Source organism: Macaca nemestrina, chromosome 4, assembly GCF_043159975.1.
Source record: "Macaca nemestrina isolate mMacNem1 chromosome 4, mMacNem.hap1, whole genome shotgun sequence".
In the NCBI taxonomy this organism is placed as follows: Eukaryota; Metazoa; Chordata; class Mammalia; order Primates; family Cercopithecidae; genus Macaca; species Macaca nemestrina.
The window spans coordinates 158,324,309-158,346,543 of NC_092128.1; the positions used below are offsets into that span (position 1 = coordinate 158,324,309).

Consider the following 22,235-nt stretch of genomic DNA (forward strand, 5'->3'; position numbering starts at 1 on the left):
AATAATAAAAGTTAAAGCAGAAATCAATGAAACTGAAAATAGAAATTCAATTTTTTTAAATCAACAAAACCAAAAGCTGGTTCTTTGTAAAGATCAATAAAATTGATAAGCCTCTAGCTAGGCCAAGTTACTAAAAATGAGAGAGGACACAAGTTATAAATACCAGAAATGAAAGAGAGGGCATTACTATGAATCCCATGGACATTAAAATGATAATAAAGAAATACTATGAATGACTTTATGCCCATACATTTGATATTCTAGAGGAAATAAACAAATTCATTGAAAGACACAATCTGTCAGAACTCACAAAGAAGAAATAAAAATGCTAAATGAGCCTATATCTATTTAAAAAAATTAAATCACCAAACAGAAAGCACCAGACTATGGTTTCACTGGTAAATTCTATCAAACATTTAAAGGAAGAAATTATACCAATTTCCTACAATCTCTTTCTGAAGATAAAAACAAAGGGAATAATTCCTAACTCATCTGTGAAGCCAGCATTTCCCTAATAGTAAAACGAGACAAAGACAATACAAGAAAAGAAAACTACAGACTGATATCTCTTATGAATGTAAATGCAGAAATCCTCAACAAAATATTAGCAAATTGAAGCCAACAATATATAGAACAATTATACACTATGACCAGTGAGATTTAGCCTAGGTATGCGAGGCTGTAGACTCAACATTCAAAAATTAATGTTATCATCATACTAACAGGCTAAAGATAACAAATCACATAAGCATATAAATAGATGCAGATAAAGCTTTTAACAAAATCCAACAGTTATTCATGTTAAAAACTCTCACTAAACTAGAAATAGAGGGAAACTTCCTCACTTGATAAATAGTATCTATGAAAATTATTATTCTGAATGGTAAGAAGAGAAAAACCTTCCTACTGAGATGAGGAACAAGACAAGAGTGTCCCTCCTCACCACTCCTTTTCAACATTGTACTAGAAGTCTTAGTGCAATAAGACAAGAAAAGGAAATAAAAGGAATATTGATTGTAAAAGAATAAATAAAGATATCTTTATTTGTGGATGACATGATTGTCTATGTAGAAAAAGTCTAAGAGAGTTTGACCAAAAACTCTTGAAACTAATAAGCTATTAATATCATAGCTAGGTTGCAAGATAAAAGGTTAATATACAAAAAGTCAATTGCTTTCCTGTATTTCCTGCTTTCCTTTCCTGTATTTCCTGTAAGCAAATGAATTTGACATTAAAAATGCAATACCATTTGTATTAGCATCTAAAAAACAAAATGCTTAAGAATAAACCTAACAAAATATACGCAAGATCTGTATTAGGAAAACTACAAAACTCTGATGAAAGAAATCAAAGAACTAAATAAATACAAATTGCATGTTAATGAATAGGAAGACACTATTGTGAAGATGTCAGTTGTTCCCAACTTGGTGTATAGATTCAATGCAATCTCTATCAAATTCCATCAGTTATTTTGTAGATAGCACTAAATTGATTCTAAAATTTATATGGAGAGGCAAAAGATCAAAATAGTTAACTCAATATTGACGGAGAAGAACAAAGTCAGAGGACAGACATTACTTGATTTAAGATGCATTACAAAGCTATGGTAATCAAGACAGTATGGCAATAATAAACAAAAAGATCAATGGAACAGAATAGAATACCCTGAAACTCACATAAATATATTAGTCAATTAATCTTTGACAAAAGAGCAAAAGCAGTTCAATAGAGAATTGATAATGTTTTTAACAAATAGTGCAGAAATAATTGCACAGCCACATGTAAAAAAATTAAACTACAACAAACCTTACACCCTTCACAAAAAATGACCAAAATGGATCACAGACCTAAATGTAAACACAAAACTATAAAACTCTTGGAAGATAACAACAGAAAATCTAGAATAAGCTTATCCAACCACAGACTGCATGTGGCCCAGGATTACTTTGAATGCGGGCCAATCCAAATTTGTAAACTTTCTTAAAACATTATGAGATTTCTATTTGCGATTCTTTTTAGCTCATCAGCTATTGTTAGTGTTAATATATTTTTTGTGGTCCAAGACAATTATTCTTCTTCCAATGTGGCCAGGGAAGCCAAAAGATTAGACATACCAATCTAGAAAACCTTGGATTATTCTAGATTTTTTCAATATGTGACTTTTTCAATATGACATCAAAAGCTGGACTTCACTAAAATTGAAAATTTCAACCCTGTAAAAAACAGTGTCAAAAGAATGAAAAAGCAAGCCACAGACTGGGAGAAGATATTTGCAAAAGACATACCTGATAAAGTACTGTTATCCAAAATACACAAAAAACTCACAAATAAGAAAACGAACAACATGATTTTAAAATAGTCCAGAAACCTTAACTGACACCTCACCAAAGAAGATATACAGATGGCAAATAAGTATACAAAAAGATACTTCATGTCATACGTCATCAGAGAAATGCAAATTAAAACAACGAGATACCACTACACACAAATTAGAATGGCCAAAATCCAGACAACTGACAATACTAAATGCTGCCAAGGATGAGGAGCAACAGGAACTCTCATTCCTTGCTGATGGGCATGCAAAACTGTATAGCCACTTTGGAAGACAGTTTGGCAGTTCTTACTAAACTAAATATACGCTTACCATATGATCTAGCAGCTGTGTCCCTTGGTATTTATCCAAAAGAGTTCATGATGGTAAATTTTAGGTGTCAAGTTGACTGGATTAAAGGATGTCCAAATAGCTAGTAAGGCATTATTTCTGGGTTTGTTGGCAAGAGTGTCTCTGGAAGAAACCGACATTCGAATCAGTGGCCTGAGTAAGGAAGATCCGCCCTCACCTGTTGTGGGCAGACACCATCCAATCAACTAAGGGCCTAGACAGAAGAAAAAGCGAAGGAAAGGTGACTTCTCTCTCTTTCCTGAAATGGAGGCACACTTCTTCTCCTGCCCTGGGACATCAAAACTCCAGCTTCTCCAGCCTTTGCCATCTGAGACTTGCACCAGTGGCCCACCAGTTTCTAAAGCCTTCAGCTTCAGACTGAGAGTTATATTGTTGGCTCTAGTCCTTTAAATTTGGACTGGCTTTCCTGGTTCCCCAGCTTCCAGAGGGCCTATTGTAGAGCTCAGGCTCCATAATCCCATGAGCCAATTGCCCTAATAAATTCCTCTCGTCTATCAATCTGTCTACTATCTCTCTATCATTATGAATCTATGTATATATCTATCTACTCCTATTGGTTCTATCTCTTAAAAGAACTCTGACTAATGAAGAATTGAAAACTTATGTCCACACAAAAACCTCTACACAATGTCTATAGCAGTTTCATTCATAATTGCCAAATCTTGGAAGCAACCAAGATGTCCTTCAGCAGGTGAATGGACAAACTATAGTATATGCATATGATGGAATATTGTTCAGTGCTAAAAAGACATAAGCTGTGACACCATAAAAAAGACATTGAAGAAATTTAAATGCATATCACTAAGTGAAAAAGCCAATCTGAAAAGACAACATACTGTATGGTTTCAATTCTGGAAAAGGCAAAATTACGGAAATAGTAAAAAGACCGATGATATGCTCCCTTCAGAAGCACGTACACTGAAACGGGAATGACACAGAGAAAACTAGCAGGGCCTTTGCACAAGGATGGCATGCAAATTCACATAGCATTCTACATTTTATAAAAAGAGGAAACCCTCATGAAAACTATAAACTTTGGCTGGTGAGCTGCTGATGCATCAAGGTAAGTCCATCAGTTTTAACAAATGTACCACTCTCATGGGGGATGTTGATAATGGGGAAGGCTGTGCATGTGTCAGGGCAGGAAGTATTTGGAAAATCTTGGTACCTCAACTCAGTTTTGCTGTGAATCTAAAACTGTTCTAACAAAAAGTCCAGTAGAAATAGTAATTCTAAAAATTACCTTCCACTGTGAAACATGGTTCCAGACCTGGGGGGCATGGATAAAGATTTCTTTAAGCAAATTCTACATACATTACACTAGCATTATAGTAAAGCTCAATTACTTGAAGTACTCTGCCTAGGTGCTTATTTCTACCTTTCTTCTTAAATTGGTGTTTCTAAACTTACATTCAACAGCTGGAATGTGAAGAGGACAAAAAGAAAGAGGGGAAAAGATATGTTAAAGTGTTGGTAGCATAAGATGCTTGGCAAAATAGGGAAGAGTCCTCCTCGTTTCTTAATGAGTTTGTACATAAAAGGCCCAGGAACCAAGCCAAACCTACAGTGTTCCTTCGTAACATAAGCAACTAGGAAAAGATTTCGCTATGTGAAGCAGGAGAGCTCTGAAGCCCTGGGCTATAGGCAGAAGCCAGGGGGGTTTATACTGCTAAACTGTCTCAACAGTTCCTTTCTTAAACTTGACTTCCACTGGAGACAGTGTCTTAGGCATGGTAGTGAAATACAGTGGTGACTGGAGCAAGCCAAGTGGTACTATCTATGTTCAAGACAAACTTGTTTGATCCTTAGATGTCTTCCGGGGACCTGCAGGTAGGGGGATGAGAGGGGAAGGCTACTAAAATGATACTTGCTATTATTTTACCACCTGACAATAGTTTACCCAAAGGTGAAACAGACTTAGTCTCTACCTCAATTCTGTGTCATCATTTTTGCCTGAAGGTTTTGAAATAGCTTCCAGTCTTTCCTATATCTGGTCTGTCTTTTACATTGCTGTCAGATCTTTCCAAGTTATGAATGAGATTAGTGCCTGGTAATAATAGACACTCAAATATTTGCTGAGTAAATGAAGTTTCTTCCTGTGATCAAATCCCTCCTATGGCTTCTACTTTCTTATACTGCAGAGTTTCAATTCCTTAACATGGTGTCTGAGACTTCAAGTTTTCATGAATCCTCCTCTTTTCTAGGTTCTTATCACACTCTCCTCTTTGTGATTCCCTAACTTTGAGCCATTCCTGTATGTTTCAAAGCATTTACATGTGCTATTTCCTCTTGTTCTCATGCCTTCATTCCTACTCTGTCTTGAAAGTTTGTTCCTCCTCAGTCCTGCTCCTCAATGAAATCTTCCTCGGTGGTATCCAGACAGATTGAGTTGGTTCCATTACAGAATTTCAATGAAACTAGTAAAGTGTATTCTGCTTACAAGTACATTATAAATGGTTGTTTACATGTTTGTCTTTCTTGTTAAATGATGTCTTTTGAGGGAAGAGTTCTCAGCTTGATTGTCTATGTCAAAGTATGGATCATGCAGAACAAATAAAAGCAATGGGGGTAGGCAAACCTAGATGAGACTTCGGGCTTCCCTTTAAAATAGTAGTATTTCTGAAATGTTTTCCTTCAATCATTTAGCTTAAGCCATTTACCTAACTTGGGTTTTAAAATCAGTCTCTCTTATTCAAAGAAGTCACAATTATACAGTAGCATCAAAATAAGTGAATACACTAAGATAGTAACATAGGTATGAAATTAACCATTCAAAGACAAAATATAGAACTATATTTAGTTCAGAAGTTAGAATTTCAGATCTGCAGGTTTGTGCCTGGTCTACAAGGAAAAAACTAATTAAAAAGTCACCTAGTTCCCAGGTATTCTTATTTATTCCATGCCATCCTGCTGTATTTGTGTTTGCTTCTTTAATTCTTAAGTGTAAAAGTGAGGATAATTGGAGAGAAACTAAGATGAGTGATATATTATTACCAAAGATTTAAAATTTAGAATTGCACAAAAACCCATGGAATTCCAAAACCATTCCCAAAGAGGAACGTGTTGCCAGGCTCATGAAAAAGGATTTTTCAATTTGAATTCAGTATCTAATATCTCTTTGTTGTAAAGATTGTAAATCAATGTACTCTGAATATTAAGCTTTAAAGGCATAACTAAATCTAATATAAAATTTAGCCTCATTAAATTCTTTACTTTTAAAGAGTAGAATTTTCTTTTACTCTTATGAACACAGGGAAAAAAGAATAAAAGTTACCATTTTAAAAAACACCTCCACAATTTGGAATTTGGTTGTTCTCAAAGGATAAAACTTCTGCCAAATGGATGACAAGCTGTTATCAAGGCATAATAGGAGGCTTCTGTGGGAGTAGGCGATGGATTAATGCACGGAAGTTGCATCACATTTTGAGCTCAGATACTCTTTGAAACAGAAAGAATCTAAATTTCAAAGCTTGCACTAATCTTTCTTAATAACTCTAGTGCTTATTCATAGATGTCTAATATAAATGTGTATTAACTCTAGAAATAAAAACATTAACTTTCTAAAGAAATATTATTTTCAATATCTTCTTACCTCATCACTTTCTTGAAAATCTAAAATGACTCAATATGTCAGAGAATGCTAGTGAAAAATAAAGCCATCCTTTTTTTTTTTTTTTTTTTTTTTTTTTTTTTTTTTTTTTTTTTGAGAGAGGGTATCACTATGTCACCCTGGCTGGAATGCAATGGTGCGATCATAGCTCACTGTAACCTCAAACTCCTGGGCTCAAGCAATCCTGTTGCCTCAGCCCTCTGAGTAGCTAGGACTACAGGCATGCACCACCACATTCGGCTAATTTTTTAATTTTTGTGTAGAAACAGGGTCCTGCTGTGTCGTCCAGGTCGGTCTTGAACTCCTGGCCTCAACCAATCTTCCTGCCTCGGTTTCCCAAAGTGTTGGGATAATAGGCATGAGCCACTTTGTTCAGCCAAATCCATATTTCTAGGTTAATAAACTATGGATTCACAAATATTAAGATAGAAGGAAAACTAGTAATCAAGCTGTATTGAGTATACTGTGCCCAAAGATTATAGGTTCTTTAGCATACTTTTATTATTGACTACTTACAGCATCTACTAGGTATGTTTTATTATTCTCATTTTTAAATTAGATACTGAAAGGTCAAGAGATTATGATTTATTGAGGATTATATAGCTGGTTTATTATGCAGACAGAACTCAAAACCGGGATTTTGTGGATTTTCTTAAGGCCCTGCTTATCCAAAAGTGCCATTTTTAATTTTTTCCTAGTGTTACAAAATTTTTCCCACATATAAACAACATAGGAGCAGTTAACTCGAACAGACAGTTCTCACAATATAGGAGACATAAATCACTTCCTGGGATAAGATATTATAAACTTATCTTAACATCAACATTTTTTGGAAAGACGCCAACATCATTGTACAAGGGAGTTCCCTGAAATGAGCCAAACAAAGCCCTTGAAAATAGAATCCTATGAACCATTCATTTCATATCCTCTGGGGAAGTAAAGAATCCTCATCCCACATGGTCATGCACCCTGCTGGCCATCCCATCTTTGGGAAGGGTCAGACTGCATTCCTGGGATGTTTGAGGTCATCATGAGAAGTTGGTTTTTGTTCCCATCCACACCCATTATGAAGGAAAATAGTGCTCAAATTCAGTTCAAACAGTGTTCAAAAACTAACCCTTTACAACACAAAGCCCCATCTATTCCTGAACTTCAAAGTAATCTTCCAGGTAATTTTATAGCAATAGCTTGATTCCTAAAGAGTGTAAGAAACTCACTTTATTTTTAATATTGAGGAATTATCATCTGCTGCCCTCAATAACAAGGTAAAATAAGCTAAGAAATTAGGAGTAAGGCATTTTCCCTCTAATCTGAGAGAGAAGATATGCCATGGATACAAAAGATTATCCCTGCAAGGAGCACATACTTACGTAACTCAAGTTGACTCACAATATGTCATTTTGCTTTGTTGGGATTAGTGTATAGAAAGTTAAGAGACACTATTCCATATACTTTGTTAATCAGGGATAGTAAGTGAAATATCACATTCTACCTGTTTATCTCATTAAACATATCATTCCTACTTCATATTCAAAGGGACATGGTAAGAGAACTAAACCATGGTCAACATTTGCAGTAGGAGGAATAGGTACTTTTAGCTTTTGGACTCTCGAAACGTATAACATTTAAATGAATCTTAAGATTTCATTTAACTGATGCTCACCATCAAGTAACATAGAAGTTACTAGAAGAAAAGCTTCCAGAAATGCCTGGAAAAGACATTAACCTCTAATTCAGCAGTAGTTTTGGCTCCAATAAAACAATAATCTTCATTTTTTCTTTTTGTTTTTTGTTTGTTTGAGACAGAGTCTTGCTCTGTCACCCAGGCTGGAGTTCAGTGGTGTGATCTCAGCTCACTGCAACGTCTGCCTCTAGGGTTCAAGCAATTCTCCTGCCTCAGCCTCCTGAGTAGCTGGAACTACAGGAGTGTGTCACCACGCCCGGCTAATTTTTGTGTTTTTAGTAGAGACAGGGTTTCACCATGTTGGCCGGGTTAGCCTTGAACTCCTGACCTTAGGTGATCCACCTGCCTCAGCCTTTCAAAGTGCTGGGATTATAGGTTTGAGCCACCGCACCCAGCCTCATCTTCATCTTAGGGTCCAAGAGTTCAAACAAGTCTGCAATGCAAACAACTGACAAAGGTGAACTTTCCAGAGAAGCGGCATTTCTTTCTTTCTTTCTTTCTTTCTCTTTCTTTCTTTCTTTTCTTTCTTTCTTTCTTTCTTTCTTTCTCTTTTCTTTCTTTCTTTCTTTCCTTCCTTCCTTACTCCCTTCCTTCCTTCCCTCCTTCCTTCCTTCCTTTCTTTCTCTTTTTCTTTCTTTCTTTCTCTTTCTCTCTCCTTCTTTCTTTCTTTCTCTCTCTCCTTCCTTCCTTCCTTCCTCCCTTCCTTCCTTCCCTCCTTCCCTCCTTCCTTCCTTCCTTCCTTCCTCTCTCTCTCTTTCTTTCTTTCTTTTTTTTTGATGGAGTCTCGCTCTGTTGCCCAGGCTGGAGTGCAGTGGCATAATCTCGGCTCACTGCAACCTCAACCTCCCGGGTTCAAGCTATTCTCCTGCCTCAGCTTCCCAAGTAACTGGGACCATAGGCACACACCACCACACTTGGCTAATTTTTGTATTTTTAGTAGAGATGGGGTTTCACCATGTTGGCCAGGATGGTCTCGATCTCTTGACCTCATGATCCGCCCACCTCAGCCTCCCAAAGTGCTGGGATTACAGGCTTTCACAACATGCTTCCCGACATGCATGATCTGCTCAGGGGAGGTCAGAGAATCCTTTCTATACTTGTCCTTTCTCAAATTCCTTAAATTAAAAAAAAATCAAGAGGCCAAAGTATCGTGTTTTAGGGTGTATTGTGTTCTAAATCCCATCATCTGTTTGATCACCTTTTAAGGGAACACTTCACCAACAGCAATTCTCTGAATTAAAACATGTCAGAAAATTCTTTTTATATCACAGTGAATTTAGGAAAACAGGTATTCCTCGTCCCTTGTGTCTCAATTTTATTCATATTAATAGATATCCTTCAAATAAAAATTATGAATAAACATTTAATATGCTAGTTTTCTAAGCCTCTAAGACTTCAGTTTGACCTACTTAGGGTCAGTGCAAGTCCAGGTGGCCATGTGGAGGCACTGTCAGGCCACAGCCCACTGGCGGTCCATCAGAAGTGTACTGGGAGGGAGGTTGTCTTTCAGTGATCAAGCATGTCTGGTTACTGAGAGCAGAAATTAGTCATCTTCTGAATCAAAGTAACTTAAGTGGGATATAGGAAGTAATTTTCACATTAATATATAATAGGTTATCTAGAGGAGGCTATTTTTAATAGAAATTTCAGCTCCCTGATCATACAGCACTCATTATAGACTCTGCAGGGTGATTGTCATTAAAGCAGATATGTCCTTGACTTTGTCATAGGGTCTTGAAGTTCATTTCTGTCTTTTGCTATAGGTCCTGGAGCCTCTGTGCTTTGTACAAGAGAGAGGGCCTTATATAAATTGAACAAATCCAGAGATGTCTGGTGCATATTCTAGATGGTTATATAGTCAACTTGACCTTAACAAGGGCTATATCCCAGTGCTTCAGAAAAAGAATGTGATCACACAATGGAAATTCAGACAGCCCCATATCTGGTGAGTAATCCTAGCTCATTACGTAGCACTCCCGTCTCTACTTTTTCCCTTTTTAGTTTTTACTTCTTATGGTAATGTCCAGGAGTGGTAAAAAATTGTTGATGTTTGTGAGATATGGCCCTCAATAGAAAGTTCAAACTTGAATACAATGTAGAATAAATGATGACTACGTAAGAGTCAAAATCATCTTAACCGCTAAGACTCTACATGACAGTCATTCACAGTATAAAATAGATACAGTCTTTGTCTTAGTCCATTCAGGCTGCTGGCTATAACAAAATGCCATAGACAAAGTAGCTTATAAACAATAGAAATTCATTTCTCATGGTTCTGGAGTCCAGGAAGTCCAAGGCTGAGGCTCTGGCAGGTTTGGTGTCTGGTGAGGGTCCCCTTTCTTATTTGTAGATGGCGTCTTCTTACTGTGTCTCACGTGGTGGCAAGGGTTAAAAGAACTCCCTGGGTCCTATTGTATAAGGTCATTAATCCCATTCACAAGGGCTCCATAACCATGACCTAATCACCTCCCAAAAGGCCCACCGCCTAATACCATCACCTGGGGGTCAGGACTTCAACATATGAATTATGGAGAGACAGATATTCAGACCATAGCAATCTTTTTATCTCATTGCATGCCTGTCTGAGACCAAAATGAAGTGTTTTCAAAGATTATCTTCTCTGTTGTTTATATTCTGCTTCTTCCAGGTGACCTTTCCCTCATTCTAACACCTTGTTTCTACGTCCTGATCTGATGTTCTCAAAATTATTACCTTCCTTCTGGCTACCTATACCAATTTAGGTCATAAAGCATTTGTTGCTACTAAGTTTTTTCTTGCGCATCTTATCTGCCAGTCTCCCAATATGAATGCCTACCTGCCTGCCTTCCTTGCCACAGTTGTCTGTGGCCTTCCAAGATGACATTGAATTGATTTAATGAGTTCATGAGAATATAGACTAGGATTTTTGAGACCTCCATTTCCATTCTACTCACCAATAGTGTGCCACTGGACAGGTTACTTAAAAACCCTTGAACTCATTTAGTTCGGTCATGGAATAGAGAAAAGCATCTTCACAGATGGTTAGGAGGGGCAGGTGTAAAAAGGTTCTGTCTGCTCACAAACGAGAAGTTTTGATTGAAGACAACAGCAGAACTCTATTACTCTAACAGTAATAGTGAAAATGACACCCTTCCTATTTACTCTGGAGAAAAGTTATGGGCAGGATGGGGCGGTACCAATTGTTCACTAAAATCCGAGAGAAAGCGTTCTTCAGGAAAAGAGGACTTGATTATCTTTTCAAATTAAACAGAGGATTCATCCATCAATGTTTTGTACCTTCCCATGTATCCCAGCTAGCAAACTTCTTTTTTGGTATAAATGTATTAGGAAAGAGAATTGCCAATTTGCAAAAGGAAACGGTAGTTCTTAAAGAGATATTGCCTATGCTTGGGCATAAATAATGAACCATTCTCCTGAATCAGTCACATGCACACAGTACTAATCAAACCCCAGCCAAATTACTATGATTTTACTTTCTCCAAATTCCATTTTGGGTAGGTAGTTAATTTATATCTATCTCATGAACCTCAAATGTAGTCTTCCTATATATTTTAATTAAATAAAGACTTTATTCACCTCCCCTCTCTTCTTTCCACAACCTCCCTTTTTATTCCTCCCATTTTCATTAATATGTCTTTCCTTTCAAAAGGGTTTGATGTTTTCATATGTTCATTAGTATCTTGTCCAGAAAAAAGAACAGGGCATGGAGGAAGAGTCTTTATTTGTGAGCTTGCTGTTCTCTCTTGAATAAGCAAAGCTCTTACTACTGATATCTTTGGGAAGAAAAATATTCTAAGTGTAAAGGAGAATCTGAGCACAGTTATGTTCTTTGGTTGGTAGATCTCATTTGCAAGAGGTTTTTACTGGACTCAGATTAGAGCCTTCAGATGGAATAATTCAAGGATAGAATTTCAGAGCAGATACTGCCCCCAATTTTATGCAACTGCAGGTGTCATTTTGGAGATTCCTATCTTTTGTGGCCCAGAAACCCAAAGTTTATTGACTCAGTCAATGATAGGTGCATTGGAAGTTTTCAGATGTCCTTCAGGGGAACTGTGCCCCAAAATAGAGAGGTTTATAGATTTAAAACAATATCAGATAAACTAGGTTCCGAATGTTATTTAAAAAATGCCAGTAGTACTGTGATAATCTATTCCGGTATGTTTCTCATGTCAATTGCTTTTTATTTCAGACAAAACCCAAGTTTTTTTATTTGTTTTTATATGCCAATATGTAAGAAAATATGATAACAATAGCTTACACTTTTTGAATGCCCACTGTGTGTCAGATGCTAAATGCTTGCCTCTTTTTACTTTTATATCAACTTGACAATTTTATAGATGGGAAATCTAAAGATCAAAGAGGTTAAATAACTTGTCTAAGATCTCATACGTCATAAAAAATGGAAGTGAAATTTGAACCCATGTCTGAATCCAAATTCCTTGTTTCTTCCTCTATACTAGACTGTTTCCATATTGTGTTTCTTATTATGTGATGAAAGCCAATGTGTAAAACACCAGCGTCAACAGTTTTCCAAATCCATCACCTATTTTAGCAAACAATTATTTGTCAGAGTCAGCTAGTGTATTAGTCCGTTCTCATGCTCCTAAGAAAAACATACCTGAGACTGGGTAATTTATAAAGAAAAGAGGTTTAATTGATCCACAATTTCACATGGCAGGGGAGGCCTCAGGAAACTTACAATCATGACAGAAGGAGAAGCAAACACATCCTTCTTCACATGGTGGCAGGAGAGAGAATGAGAGCCAAATGAAGGGGGAAGTCCCTTAGAACCATCAGGTCTCGTGAGAACTCACTCACTATCACGAGAGCAGTATGAGGGAAACGGCCCCAATGATTCAGTTATCTCCCCCTGGTCTCTGCCTTGACACATGGGGATTATTACAATTCAAGATGAGATTCTAGGTGAGGACACAGCCTAACCATATCAGCTAGCTTCACATACCCTTTGTGTGTGTGTATATATATATATGGTCAAATGGAAGGTGTTTCACCCACTCACATGTTATCCCATTCCCCACTCTCACTGTCCACTGATGGGTGAAGCAAATCCTGATGTTGGTTAAAAAGGCCAAAAACTTAGGCACGACTTTCTATAATTAACTCTCATTTATTCATTCTGTGACATTTCCTTGAGCCACAAGACAGTTCTCCCCTTTCTGAAGGAGTAAACCTTTTCAGTTTACTATTAATTTAATATTTTTAAAAATATTTGCATGCCACATGCTTGATATCTATCCATGCATAAACCATTAGATATTTTTTTAAAGATGTTGGCATCTTCTTCTTTCTATTCCATTAGTGGCATTGATAAATAACGTTTGCTATTGACAGAGTCAAAGGAAATATTTCAGGAAAGAGCAACACTTACAAACACAATCGTCTACCTAGAATGGTCATGATAACTACAGGAAGTGTAATATTGCATTTTTCCAAACTAAAATATCCAGAGAGTTTTTCTACCTTTCTTACTTCATTTCCCACCTCATCATAAATTTTCAACTAATATTGGGGAAATTAGTCCCAAATCCCAAATTGGTATTCGAGATTATCATCAAAATAGTAAGATAATAGGGAAATCACATCAGTTTCCAGACAGCCAGAAGATTTTTTAACCACTCATTTACTGAATATTTAACATGCCAAGCTCAGTGACAGAATTGGAGCTGCAGATATATATGATTAAAGAAGAACAAAAAATTAACATATTTTGAAAGATTTGGGAAGTGATAAATAATTGATGATACATAACTGAACAGTATGCAGACATTAAAACTGATGGTTTCAAAGACATGAAATAACGAAAGGAAGCAGAAGGCACTTATACGTATAGTAGGATTACTGAATTATCAAACAAAAGGAGAAAAACAACTAGATCCTAGAAAAATTTGCAATGAGTAAAGCCAAAATTATACTAATTTTTAAATAAGTAATAGAATTATAGGTGATTTTGTTTCTCTTCCTTACGTGTATCAGCTTTCTAAAAACATTCCAAAGAGGATGGCTGATCTTCTGGAGGAATGGACAGAATGCTAGACAAGAGGATGAGATAAATACCCTAACCTTGCCCAAGGAAGTTAGCAAGACATCACAACACAGTTGAGCTAAAATTTAAGAATAGGTTTGTCAGGCAATTTGTGGCAAGGAGGACATCCCAGACATAGAAAAATAAAAGTACCTGGTAATTTCCATAGTGATGGCAGTGTGTTCCGTACTTGGCCTAAGCGTATCCTGACTGAAATATCGGAAGCATTATTAGCTCATAATCACAGCAAGTTTCTTCACAAGAGGACCTTAAATAAGCAAATAGGAATTTATGTGAGAGCAAAAAGAACTGCTTGAGATAGTACAACAATACGTGAAATTGATTTCAAGTAATTTTGACAATACCATTATTCTTCAATGCTATAATCGCCTATTGCCCACCCAGTGGAACATTCTTGGGTTATTTGTCCATCCTATGCAACTTGCAGTGACTGTAATGAAAGATGGCTACAGGGTGAGGATGAAGAGAGATGTCAGGCTCGTGGTATTCTGCCCTTCAGCCAATTAATGCTAGCAGAGGCTCTTTAATGAGAAGGGGAGACAGACTCAGGTTTATTTCTATAAGAAATAATGTAGCTGGGTGTGGTGGCTCACCCCTGTAATTCCAACACTTTGGGAGGCTGAGGTGGGTAAATCACTTCAGTCCAGGAGTTCAACACCAGCCTGACCAATATGGCAAGACCCCGTCTCTACAAAAATTACAACAGATTAGCTGGACATGGTGATGTGTGTCTGTTGCCCTAGTTACTCAGTAAGTTGAGGTGGGAAGATCACCTGAGCCCAGGAGGTCGAGGCTTCAGTGAGCCAAGATTGCACCACTGCATTCCAGCCTGGGCAATAGAGTGAGAGTCTGACACACATATGCACACGCGCGCGCGCACACACACACACATATGCACATATGGACAGAAGGAAGGAAGGAAGGAAGGAAGGAAGGAAGGAAGGAAGGAAGGAAGGAAGGAAGGAAGGAAGGAAGGAAGGAAGGAAGGAAGGAAAGAAGGAAGGAAAGAAGGGATTCTTGTAGCTTCATGAAGGATCATCTGGAAGCGGAGAGAAGATGGGGGTAGGAAGGACAGAAGGATGGCTGTTAGAAAGGCTTGGGGCAATAAGAGAAAAAGAAGAGGCAATAATTAATTGTTAGAAGTTGCCAAGATAAAGTCTCCTTTGCTAAATTACTAACTCTATGACCTTGGGTAAGCCTCTTTGCCTCAATTTCTTTACCCGTAAATTGAGTCATAGACCTTCTTCAAAATACCATTGTGAGAATTAACGTAGGAGAAAGCATTTTATAAGGTTTTCAACCCTACAAAATCCCAAAGCTTTATCAGCTCTACTTCATTAGCATTAGTAGCAGTAATAATATTAGTATTCCTATTGCAACATCTTCACAAGGCACACATTTTGAAAACATAGCTAAAGGCAGACAAGAAAAGTAAGAATTTCTGCTTATAGTAAGAACATTTCTAAGAATATGGTGTAGCAGTTATATGGATGTATTTCATAATGCAAGATTTCAGTACTTCTTAAAATAAGATATGAAGATTACAGCTTTCATTTGAAAATAAGCAGTAAAAATGAATCATTGGCTTCTATCACCTACTCTTATGGTATTGGGAAATCACCAAATAAAATGTTTATTTTCAAAAGTGTATGTTTTATCTGGCTAACAGTAGTGTTACTACAGCTTGAATGGGTGGAATATTTCTCAAGGATTTTTTTTAGTTGGAATTTCTTCTTCATGATCCTTTGAATAAAGGAGAGGAATCTTTTGTTGTTGTTTTCATGAGGATTTTTTGCAAAACTTTCATTTATCAATAATATTTAGATCCAATTTAAAGAAAAAATGCTTAGACTAAAATCCCTTAAGTATAATATTAAGTACAAATAAAACCAAGAATATTTTAAATGTGTAACATAACTGCATCCATTAAACCAAGTAAAATTCCAAGAATAATCAAGCAAAAAAAAATGAAATATTCAAATTAATAATTCAATGTGATCAATGATACTGAGTTGATGACAGACAGATATAGTCTTAGATCTGGTTTTATGTCTGATCTGTTTATGTATATTTACACGAATCCTACTAATGTAAGAAGTGCGTCTTAAATTCATATACTATATAAAGCAGAATTGTTAAGACAGTTAGCTCAGAATAATCACAATTTACCCAACGAGCAGTCTTCAAGTGCCAATGTAAGACATGAAAAACGAAAAAGACTATTTGTTTGCTTAACGTTTCAGTTAGCATTGTGGCTTTGTTGAAATCAACACTAAATAATTTTTATTTTATTGATTGCTAAAACTGAAAGCATCAAATTTCTTTATTGCATATTTAGAGCTCACTTACCTCGGCTGAATTATTATTGCAGGCCAGTGTTAGAAACCTCTCCATAAAACAGCATTTGCCACATGAATGTGGTCCAGATGCACTGATTGACTCAAGACTTAGCTATTTCAACTACTCAGAAACCTTTATTGTGCAGTCACTTGGCATCCACTTTGCACAAACACTGTCAGCGCCCAGCATAGACTTGGGCGTTGATGTGACTGAGTGATCCATTATAAGACTGGCATCTAAATGATGCAGAATTCGTAGAAAGCTATTTTGGACACTCAAGATGCTATCTACAGACCTCAATCTGAGATCTTGTCATCATCTGAAGTAAATTCTAATTTGTGTTTATTTATGAGAAAAGCATTCCAAATTACAGTTCCTTTTAAAGGAACTATAAGATCTATGAGACATTATAAGATTTTTGTAAGATCTTTATAAGATCTTATAGAAATTTTTAACTATAAGATCAAAATTACAGCTGAGACAACAGAAAAACAAGATGATTGAGATTTATTGCCTTAGAAAAAGGAACACAGTTAATTAACCTAGACTTAACCAGAGTAAAAGGTCTGATGAACAGACAATATGCCATTTAGAGAATATACAGAAAAGTGGCTTGTTGGTCAGCCTCTAACACAACAACCCTTGTGAACTAAGCAGGAAAGAAGCTGACGTGAGGTTAATGTACAGGTTTAGAAAGTATGCACACATATATTTTGTTAACCGTACTCATTTGTTCAGAGCCAAACAGGCTGTTGGGGGAAAGCTACAAAAGAAGGGAAACACAAAAGCATTCATCTTCACCAGAAAATAAGTCAGTCCCTGAGAATCATTTCGCAATTTACACAGAACAATGCAGGCATACAGATACATGTTCCCTTCAACGTAGGGTCTTCGCAAAAGCTATGTGTTTATTATGACGGTAGCCATGCCACATTAATCACGCTTTGTTTACTAGCTAAATCCTGATGGCCTTTGAGAAGTGGCTCAGGAAGAGAAGGCCCTTCTTAGGGCATCTCTAGTCAAGTGATTATACTGATTATACTGATTGGGAAAACGGCATGAGCCATCAAATAAACCTTTGGTATCGTATGTTTGTTTTTTAATTGCTCGTTGCCAATACAAGATTATTATTTTGAAACTGTACATTTTTCCCTATGATTATGATTATGTTTCTCTGTTAAGGACTAAGATACTAGTCTTCTGTAAATTTGTTATTTCTAAGACATCGTGTCTTAGGCTTGCTTAATTCAATATAAAAAACATCCACTCTTATATCTGAGGTGATCGTTTTCCCAGTCTGTCTTTTAACTTTACTTGTAGTTTTTTGAGTGATTTTTGGTAGTAATAACTTTTTGTTTTGTGTTAGAAAGTTATCTGAATCCAGATACCTAAACATACACACACACACACACACAAAAACACACACACACACACACACACAGAGAGAGAGAGAGAGAGAGAGAGAAGGTTTTTATAACTATCCTAAAGCATTTTTTTAAACTTTGTATTCTAAAGCGTTTTTTGTTTTTTTTTTAACTTTAACTTTCCAATTCATCTGAATTTTCAGTTGAGAGAGGTGCAGATCCACACTCTTTTAACATCTCTCTCTTCTACTTTGGAACACCTTGACCTCCAAGTCCACTATCAAATGCATTATTTCCACAAGAGCTCGCAGTTTCCTGGCTTATTTCAGCTGATAATGATGTCAACTTTTTGAGCTTTCATTTTTTTAACAGGATATTAGAAGACCAAAATCCTTTCAGACCTACAAGACCGGACATCTAACAAGGAACGTATTTAGATTACAAAAGATAATTAAATATCTCCATATTTTTGGAATGGAGCGTCTACCTAGAAATCCTAAAATCTTACTGGCTAGATCTCAGGCAACTTGTAAACAAACTATATTTTTTCTCACTTGGACTTTCTGAAAATACGTATTTCAAAATCTCCTACATGTAAAATGTTAGTATATTTGGAGCATACTCACAATCTTAACTGATTTAGATAATGTCACACATTAGATAATTGTAAATGTCAAAGGCCCTATAGGTGACCCACCCAAGTAGAAAGTGGGACAACTTGTTTTGCTTGTTTTAACGCATTCTTGAAATCCACCACTTTAGGTAAGATCTGTAGATAACCTATTGGCTGGAAGTACTGGGTTATTTCTAGTTTCCTCTGTGTGTGTGTGTGTGTGTGTGTGTGTGTGTGTGTGTGTGTGTGTGATGAGGAAGCTATCCAACTTTATGTATTGGATCAGGTATGTGGTTCTGGTCTCTTTACTTATAACCAAAGCACTATGCAATAAACTCAAACTATCATGGGATCTTCAAATGTGACTCTTCCTAAAAATCTGGAATTTTTACAGCGGAGTAGAGTTTCAGAATATTTCCATTCCTCTCTTATATGTAAATAGCACAGGAATAGAAACTGAAGTGGCTATAGAACAAATGAATTTGAATACTGTCCAGCCTCGGAGGAAAATTTCTAGATATTTGTATGTAGTAAGTCCAAGAAGTATGAATAATGGCAGTGAGAAAAACCTTTCAGGCTGAGCACAGTGGCTCACACCTGTAATCCCAGCAGTTTGGGAGGGTGAGGCAGGCAGATCACTTGAGCTTAGGAATTCAAGACCAGTCTGACCAACATGGAGAAACCCCATCTTTACTAAAAATACAAAAACTAGCCAGGCTTGGTGGCACATGACTATAGTCCCAGCTACTCGGGAGTCTGAAGCAGGAGAATCACTTGAACCTGGTAGGTGGAGGTTGCAGCGAGCTGAGATGGCACCACTGTACTCCAGGCTGAGTGACAGAGTGAGATTCTGTCTCAAAAAAAAAAAAAAAAAAACAAAACCTTTCCGAATATTAGTTCCTTTACCTAAGTTGATACTTAAGACTTCAGATAAAACAGTAATTTTATTTGAAAATGCAGGTAGAAATCAAATGGAAAAAAAAATTACCAAAATAAGAAAACCTGCCTGTACTTAGATGAAACTGCCCCAATTCTGCAGTATGCCTGGGTAACAGAGTACACAACTATGATGTACTTAAATTAATCTAGTCTGTATGGAAAATTGCCCTGAGTATAACTGACTATAACTATAACCTTGACCAATTCAACTGAATGCCATTTTGTTAAATAAAATATTATGGCAACAAGATTAAAAAAATAGATACACTGGATTACTTCAAAATTTTAAAATGTTCATGCATGAAAGGATATTGTCAACAGAGTGAAAGGCAACCCATGAACAGGAGAAAATATCTGCAAATCATCCATCTGATAAGGGGTAAATATCCAGAATATATAAAGAAAACTCAACAATAGCAAAAAAACAAGCAACCTGATTTAAAAGTAGTCAAAGATCTTGAATTAACATTTCTCGAAAGAAGGTATACAGCTGGACAACAGCACGTGGAAAGACACTCAACCTGTCTAATTATTAGGGAAATGCAAATCAATACCACAGTGGGATACCATGTACACCTATTAGGATAGTTAATATTTAAAAACAGAAAGTAACAAGTGTTCTTAAGGAAATTGGAACCCTTGTACATAGCTGGTGGGAATGTGAAATGATGCAGATGCTGTGGAAAATAGTACGATGGTTCCTCAAAAATTAAACATGGAATTACCATGTGATCCATTCCATTTCTGAGTATGTACCCAAAAGAACTGATAATGTGAACGGATATTTCTACGTTCATGTTCATAGCAGCATTATTCACAACAGCCAATACGTGAAAGTAACCTAAGTACCCACTAATGGACTACTGGATAGACAAAGCCTGGTATATACATACAATAAATAGTATCCAGCCTTAAAAAGGAAGTTCTGGCATATGCTACCACATGGACGAACCTTGCAGATATTATGCTGAGTGAACAAATCATCATAAAATGATAAATATTGTATGATTCCACTTACATGAGGGACCTAGAGTAGTCAAATTCATAGACAAATCATAGAATGGATACAGAGTTTCAGTTTTGTAAGATGAAAAAAAAAAATCTGAAGATGGGTGGTGGTGATAGTTGCACAAAATTTTAAATGTATCCCTGCTATTCAGGAGGCTGAAGTGGGAGGATCCTTTGAGCCCAGGAATTGAAGGCTGTAGTGAGCTATGATGGCACCACTGCACTTCAGCCTGGGCAACAGAGTGAGATCCTGTTTCCAAAACAGAAATATATATATATATAATATATATATAAAATATATATAATATATATAAATATATATAATATATAAAGATATATAATATATAAATATATACATGTTAAATGTACTAATGCCACTATGCACTTAAAACTGGTTAAAATAGTAAATTTTGTATTGTGCATCTTTTACTGCAATTTAAAAAATAAATAATAAAATAATATAAAGTAAAAGATATATTAGAAACAAGGTTTGGGATTTTATAAATGTCTGCGTTTCCATGGAGACCTGCTTGTTGATCTTGATGACTCATGTAGAAAACTGTTTGGCATACAGTATTCCTGTTTTATAGAGTGAAATGGTAACATTTGTGCTATTTCTGCTCCTTTCAAAATATAAATGGATTTTACAGTTACTCACGAATTACAAATTACTGAAATCATCTGAGAAGGCATCTGTGAGCAGGTTTGAGTTTCAGAGTCTGAAAATGCCTATCACAATCAACTATCTCATGACTAGTAATTATAGTTTTAGTCTTCAAAATGTTTACTTTTACTTCAAAAACTTTTCCACGCAATGTGGGAATTTCACATGGTCATGAAATGTCTTTATTACATGTTTCCAAGAGCCTTGTTCCATGCTCAATATGATGATTCTCTTAAAATCATTATAAACAGATTTTTTCTCATTAAAATTACATATTCTTTGTTACAAAGACTGAAATCAAGCAGATATCGAAGGTGATCCTCAGATATTTGGGTGTTGTTGAAAGCAAAATTAGAACATGGTTATCTTTGTCCATTTTCTACGAATAGCAACGATAGCCACTATTGTCTACTTTCTTATGTGAGTACATGCAAATTTATACTGTTTAATATTTTTGTTCCTATATACAATAATTTATCAGGTCAGATTATGAGTATTTCAACTTACAGGATTCATTCTGTGATGATGTTCACGTGTTCACAGCCTCTGGAGTAAATGTCCTCTGTATTTAAAACCTTCCAGGCAGTCAAATAGATCAAATCTGTGTCTGACTCTGGAGAGAAAATTATCCACGAATATGGTGTTCCTGGTAAAAGAGAGTTTTCTGATACTTTGCTCTAAAAAAAAAAAAAAAAGAAAGAAAAAAATAACTGAAAAAAGTCTCTCAACTTCTTGGTTTGAGAGTTGCTATTGCAGTGTACATGTATAACAAAGTAAGGTAAATGTTATACTCTAAGGAAGGCCAAAAAGAGCTGGTATTATATGTATTATATGTATTAATATAATGTGTATTATATGTATTAATATAGGTATTATATGTATACATATAGGTATTATATGTATTAATATAATGTGTATTATATGTTCAAGTTAAGAAGTCAAGGAAGAGGGTGAGTAATCCAAGCTCACACGTACCAATTTGATCCGGATACTTCTCCTTTCTTGTTGCTCTGGGGGTTGAGACTCTGGGGAGTGAGACTTTGGGTAATTGTTGCTGCTGTCTAACATTCCTCGTTGCCCTTTGACTTCAGAATGCTGTAGAGTTGCTTTCTGCGTGACAAAGTCTAGTTTAACATGGAAATATGTGTTCTTCATTTTGGTTTTGTACAATCTCTGTGATCTTATCACTGATGCATATTTTTACAAGAGTGTAAATGGCTCTGAGCAACATTCAGGATACTCAGAGTGTCTTGACACACATAG

At 36.1% G+C, this 22,235-nt stretch overlaps 1 long non-coding RNA gene and 1 other non-coding gene across 2 annotated transcripts in view; one reads left to right on the forward strand and one right to left on the reverse strand.

Moving 5' to 3' along the window:
* LOC105483461 (uncharacterized) overlaps positions 1-16,756 on the reverse strand; it is a 256,962-nt gene extending 240,206 nt beyond the window's left edge. The window contains exons 1-2 of the long non-coding RNA XR_011622679.1: positions 16,394-16,756; positions 14,177-14,291 (exon numbers count right to left, since the gene is read on the reverse strand). This is a non-coding gene — a long non-coding RNA (uncharacterized lncRNA). The remainder of the gene's footprint in view (positions 1-14,176; positions 14,292-16,393) is intronic.
* Positions 3,578-3,684, forward strand: LOC112427006 (U6 spliceosomal RNA). Its single transcript, XR_003018429.1, has one exon. It is a non-coding gene; the product is annotated as a U6 spliceosomal RNA (small nuclear RNA).
* Positions 16,757-22,235: the final 5,479 nt, after the last annotated feature.